This window comes from Urocitellus parryii, chromosome 6, assembly GCF_045843805.1.
Source record: "Urocitellus parryii isolate mUroPar1 chromosome 6, mUroPar1.hap1, whole genome shotgun sequence".
NCBI classification, from domain to species: domain Eukaryota; kingdom Metazoa; phylum Chordata; class Mammalia; order Rodentia; family Sciuridae; genus Urocitellus; species Urocitellus parryii.
Genome location: NC_135536.1, coordinates 157,531,654 through 157,538,277, shown reverse-complemented (window position 1 = coordinate 157,538,277; position 6,624 = coordinate 157,531,654). Strand labels below are relative to the sequence as shown.

At 43.7% G+C, this 6,624-nt stretch overlaps 1 non-coding gene across 1 annotated transcript; it reads left to right on the top strand.

Annotated features, from left to right (window-relative positions):
* Window positions 1–3,892: 3,892 nt before the first annotated feature.
* On the top strand, window positions 3,893–4,001 carry LOC144255504 (U6 spliceosomal RNA). Its single transcript, XR_013343802.1, has one exon. It is a non-coding gene; the product is annotated as a U6 spliceosomal RNA (small nuclear RNA).
* Window positions 4,002–6,624: the final 2,623 nt, after the last annotated feature.

Sequence of the window (6,624 nt, the reverse complement as noted above, 5' to 3'; positions counted from 1 at the left end):
GAGCCCTACATCCCCCTCTTCCTTAGTACCTCAGGGCTCTTGGCCCCTTCCTGGAACCAGCCCTTGCATCAGTTACTACTTCCTGCCCCTCCACAACAGAGGGGATGCCCAAACATACAACTGATTGCTTAAAATTGCTGTTTATTTTAAAATATTTATGTGTAGTTTTCCAATCAGTCTTCCATGTAGCAGTTCAACAAAAATATGTGGATTTTCATGCATGAGGTCAGTTGCAGGATGCACCTCAGGGAACAGTATGTGTCCTTATGAGCTAAGAATGAATCCTCCCCCAGGCGGAAAGGGCCATTATAAAAGTGATGCTATTTGGATACACACACACAGAGAACTGAACCCAGGGGCATTTTACCAATGTGCTACATCACCAGTTCTTTTTCTTTTTTATTTTAAGACAGGGTCTTGCTAAATTGCCCAGACTGGCCTCCAACTTGTAATCCTCCTGCCTTAGCCTCCTGAGTGTCTGGTATTATAGCCACCACACCCTGCACTGTTTGGATTTTAGAAGATTAAATACTTAAATAGTCAGTCATTCAACAAATATTTATTGGGTCCCTACTTGAAGCTAGGCACTGTCCTAAACTCTGGGAATAAAGCCATGAGCAAATCACACAAAATTCCCCACTCTCATGGAGATTAGAGTCCAGTACAAGAGGTGAACAATAAACAATATGGGTATAAATGTCAGGATGTTTTAAATGCTGTGGAGAATAGCAAAGCAGAGGAAAGGAAATAGAAAGACATAGAAGCTGCAGTTTGAGTGAGGGTGGTCTGCAAAAGTACTCTGGCTATCTGTTTCGGCATCATAAACCACCACAAAATGACAATCATTTTATCATCTCTCAAGATTTTGTGGACTGCCACACATGGTGGTGCATGCCTGTAATCCCAGTGGCTCAGGAAGTTTGAGGCCAGCCTGGCCAACTTAGTGTCACAAAATAAAAAATCTAAAAGTGGGTGGGGATGTAGCCTGGCACAGGAGGCAGGAGGATCACAAGTTCAAAGCCGCCTTAGCGATTTGGTGAGGCCTTAAGCAGTTCAGCAAAATCCTTTCTGAAAAAAAAATCAAAAATAAAAAAGACTGAAGATATGGCTCAGTGGTAAAGTGCCCTGGGGTTAAATCCCTGGGACAAAAAAAAAAAAAAAAAAAAAATTACAGACTAACTGGGCTCTGCTAGATGGTTCTTCATCCACACAGGATTTTATGGGGGCTGCAGTCATCTGGGACTTGACCAGGCTGGAACATCTAAAACAACTCATTCACTTTTCTATGGCTTGTCAGGCGATGGCTGAGAGCCTGGGCCCAACTGGATGTTGGAATGGGACAACTAGGCTCTTCTTGTAGTCTCAGGTCCTTTCCTTCGACACAAGGCTGGTCCATGCGGCCTTTTGTTAGGATGGCCTTAGGCCTGAGTCTAAGCAACTCCATTTTAAAAACTCCAGTTTGAAACCTGCAGTGTCACATCCAACAGATCCCTCCAGTATGGCCTCAAACAAGTTACTTCCCGGGACTGGGGATGTGGCTCAAGCGGTAGCGCGCCCGTCTGGCATGTGTGCGGCCTGGGTTCGATCCTCAGCACCACATACAAACAAAGATGTTGGGTCTGCCGAAAACTAAGAAATAAAATATTAAAAAAAAAAAAACAAAACAAGTTACTTCCCCTCGCCCTGATAAACAGAGTGAAGCTTCTGACAGGCTGTCCTCCCCTGGTAAGAGGGAAAAGTGAGAAGATCAGGGTGGAGACCACCAGACCAGAGGTTTCTGACCCCAGGGTAAATGATGTCATGGAGAAATCCAGTGATAGCTGATAAGGATTGAAAGGGGGGTCAAAAGCCCCTAAATTTAGTATAAAGAATAGAGCAAATGAACAGGAATTCAGCCAGCCAAAACAAGGATGCACTTGAGCTGGAGAGCCTGATGAGGACCTGACATCCCGTCACTTGTCATCGTTTCCTAATCCTCTGCATGATCCTTACTGCTCTCAAATGCTACTGGACCTTGGTGAGAGCCACAACTTCTCCTTAAGACCCTCTCCTCAACCGGTCTTCCACTCCATGCCAGGAAAAGCCTGCCTTGGTTCTGGACCTGGTCACCGTGGTCTGAGTGTGTGTGTATCTGCTGGACATAAAGCCTAAGGCTTAAGACTTTTGATCTGACATTTAAATTTAGCATGAAGAGGAAATGTCTGTCATTAGCCTATCATGATTACGTGTGTTTTGCAGTGCTTAGAATTAATCTAGAATTGTTTGCTGTGAATTGATTATGTCTACTGCTGTGCCTAGCATTAAGGATTGTCATTTTCTTAAGAACCTATAGAGTAAAATTGTTCTAAGTAATTTGAGTGAATAAAGCATTGAAAGGGGCAGAAGTACGTGGATATTCTTTATTTCTCCCCTCGACTGCAAACGTCACAATTTTGCCCCCTCGCGACAACTTCCTAGCAGTGTGGCCAGACATGGCAGCTTGGGGCTCCCAACATTCAAAAGCAAAAGCTGCCAGGTTATCATAAGGCCCCACAAAAAAAAAAAAAAAAAAAAAGAAAGAAAGAAAGAAAAGAAAAAAGATCAGAGGACAGAGCTGGGTGTGTTGGCTATAATCTCAGCTACTCAGGAGGCCAAGGCAGGAGGGCTGCAAGTTTGAGGCCAGCCTGGCCAACTTAGTGTCACAAAATAAACAATTTAAAATGGGGTGGGAGGGGCTGGGGATGTGGCTCAAGCGGTAGCGCACTCACCTGGCATGCGTGCGGCCTGGGTTCCATCCTCAGCACCACATACCAACAAAGATGTTGTGTCCGCCGAGAACTAAAAAATAAATATTAAAAAAAAATCTCTCTCTCTCTCTCTCTCTAAAAAAAAGGGGGGGGGGTGGGAATGTAGCCTGGCACAGTGGCACACTCCTGGAATCCCAGCGATTCAGGAGGCTAAGGCAAGAGGATCACAAGATCCAAGCCTCCCAGTGTCACCATGCAGTCCTCACCTGGCATTCTCCATACTCCTTCTCTGCTTGACAATTTCTCCATGGTGCTTGGCACCATGTGCATACTTGATATTGTATACATTTATCGTATTGGTGGTTGTCCTTCTCCCTCTAGAATGTGAATTCAAAAGAAGCAGGGATTGCTGTTTGGGCTATAAGCCCACAACTGGTATTGGTTATATAAAGGAACTGATCGGTCTTTGTATCCCCAGCTGGGTCTAACACAATGTATGACACAATGTGTGAAGACCCTGGCCAAAACGAATGACTGAATGGATTTAGCAACAAGATAACTTTTATAGTTCCACTTGGTTTACCCAAAAGTCACATTCCCTCAAGCAATTATCCAGGGGAAATGAAGAAGGAAGCAGGAAGAGGCCTTGAATCAGCTCAAACAGTGACTAAAGGTCACAGGACAGACCCTCCTTCACCTGTGGTTCTTCCACACCTGATAAACTCGTTATCTAGCGATTGTATCCTGGAAAGCCCAGGATTAAAGGAGGAGGGACCCAGGACAAGAAGGAAAACAATAGCTGCCGCAAAGAAAGGGCAGGAAAAAGCAATAGAGGGTGGTGTTTCAGAGTAGCAATCTAGGGCTGCATAGCAAGAACAAGCCAGCCAGGGGCCTCAGCAACTCTGGAGGATGTGCCTACAAATTATTTGACAGGTGACATTTGTGGCATTACTTAAAAGGGCCAATGGTGCTGGATATGTGGCGCAGACCTGTAAACTCAGCAACTCAGGAGGCTGAGACAGGAGGATGGTGAATTTGAGATCAGCCTGGGCAATTTAGCAAGAGCCTGTCTCAAAATAAAAATTAAAAAGGGCTAGGGATACAGCTCAGTGGTAAAGTGCCCCTGGCTTCAATCCCCTGTACCAGTTGGTGGTGTGAGTCAGTGAGTGCTTGTTGCTTCAGCAGCACATATACTAAAAAGTCAGACCCATGCAAAGATTGGCATGACCCCTGGGCAAGGATGACATGCATATTTGTGAAGTGATCCATATTTTTTATGTATTGTTAAGTGTTGTTTGTTTGGCACAGGAGATTAAACCCAGGGGCGCTTTACCTCTGAGCTATATCCCCAGCTCTTTTATTTTTTTAATTTATTTTTTAAATTTTTAAAATATTTTTTAATATTTTGTTTTAGTTGTAGTTGGACACAATACCTTTATTTTATTTTTATGTGGTGCTGAGGATTGAACCCAGAGCCCCACACATGCTAGGCGAGCGCTCTACCACTGAGCCACAACCCCAGCCCCTATTTTTTAAATCTTGACACAGGGTCTTGCTAACTTGCTGGGGTTGGCCTTGAACTTGCAATCCTTCTGCCTCAGCCTCCTGAGTCTCTGGGATTAAAGGCATGTGCCACCATCTCTAGCATTGTTAAGCTTTTTAAAATACATGTATGAAATGTTGAAAACAGGCTGGGGATATAGCTCAGTGGAGAAGTGTTTGCTTGGCAAGCATGAGGCCCTGGGTTCAAATCCCAGCAACACACAAAGTAGAAAAGACATAAAAGAAATAAGTTAGGAGAGACCACTTTGTAGCAAACTGTCATTCCTACTGTATTTTTATACTTTTGTTTGGAAGCATTAAATATTTTTGTTAAATTTGAAAAAAGAACTGATAATATTCGCTCTCCTGTTTAATATACGAAACTACACATGCCTAAGAAATTTTCTCTTTCAAAACAAATAGTAACTGGGCATGGTGGTACACACCTGCAATCCCAGCAACTGGGGAGGCTGAGGAAGGAGAATCCAAGTTCAAGACCAACCTCAGTAACTTAGTAAGACTCTCAGCAACCTGTCTCAAAATGAAAAATGAAAAAGAATTTTTAAAAAGTGGAGAAGGGATTGGAATTGTAGCTCAGTGGTAAAGTGCCCCAGGTTTGATCCCCAGAACCAAAAAAAAAAAAAAAGTAACATCACAAACCTACCCTGTTGTAGAAAATACACCTCCACATAACAATGCCTCCACTGACTTCCACCACTTCCCCTCCCTTTCTACAGCAGCTCCATCCTACTGTGTGCTATGGTTTGGATATGGGTCCATTACAGGTGAAGGTTTGGGCCCCAGCGTGGTGGGATTCAGAAAAGGAACCTTTAGAGGGCCTATGGGAAGTTCTTAGGTAATTGGAGTTTTCCCCTCAGAAGAGATTATGGGACCCCAGCCTCTCTCTCTCTCTCTCTGACTTCTTGTTTGGTGATGCAAACTCACACACTCACTGTTTTCTGCTGTGATGTGACATAGCTGGGATAGGAGGCCTCACCAGATCTGAGCTGATGTCAGTGCCCTGCTCTTGAACCTCCAAAACTGTGAACAAAATAAACCTCTTCTTCTTCATACATAATCCATTCAGATATTTTCTTGTAGAGACTCAACGCCAACTAATACACTCTCCCTCATTGATTCTTCCTCACTAAAACTTGAGGACATGAAGCTTTATGGCTTCCTGCTCCCTGTGATCCAGTAACACAAATTTTCTTTGCCTCCTCATCCCTCCTCCTTTAACTCTATCCACCACTCACTGTGTCCCTGTGCCTTTGAGACACTTGGATGTCTTATTAGCAATTTAAAAATCCAAACCTGAACTCCTGATTCACACCCTCCCCAGACCCGACTCCCCTCACAATTCTTCCCATCAACAAATGATGCCTTGATTCTTCAAGTTGTACCAGGCAAAACCTTTTGGAGTCATTCTGTTATCCTCTCTTTTCCTTCTAACCAGGATGACCATATACTTTATTACATAAACCAGAAGTGCCCCAGACAAATAAGGATGTATGGTCTAGCCATTAACCCACATGTAGTCCATCAGCAAACCCAGTTAGTTCTATTTTAAAAAATATATCCAGCATCCGGCCATTTCTCACCAACTCCTCCACTGTCATCCTGGTCCAAGCATTCATTGTGTCCTGCTTTATTTTTGCAACAGCTTCTTAATTGGTCTCCCCACTTCCACCCTTGCCTCCCACCCCCAAATCTGTTCTCACAGCAGCCAGAGCAAATCCATTAAAACATAAATGATGGGGCTGGGGATGTGGCTCAAGCGGTAGCGCGCTCGCCTGGCATGCGTGCAGCCCGGGTTCGATCCTCAGCACCACATACAAACAAAGATGTTGTGTCCGCCAAGAACTAAAAATAAATATTAAAAAAATTCTCTCTCTCTCTCTCATCTCTCACTCTCTTTAAAAAAAAAAATAAAATAAAATAAAGTAAAATCCAGGACTTGAAGTGCAGGAATCTGCATTTAAAAAAAAAAAAAAAAAAAAAAAAAAAAAAAAAAAAAACATAAATGAGAGCATGTTATTCCTCCACTCAAAGCTCTTCTTGGTTTCCGTTATAGTTTGGGTGAGTGTCCTCCAGGGCCCATGCATTAAAGGCTGGGCCCTTTATTGGGATGTGTTATAAACCTTTAGGAGGTGGGGCTTTATGGGAGGTCCTTGGGTCATTGGGAGCAAGCATGCCCTTGAGGGGGATTATAGGACTCTTTTTCCTTCCTGGTCATGAGATTAGAGGTTTGCTCTGCCATGTGCTTCCAGAGCAGATACTATTCCAGTATCCCCACCAGATGCACAAAGCAATGGATTTGCCCAATCTTGGATTAGAGCTGTCAGAACTGTGAGCT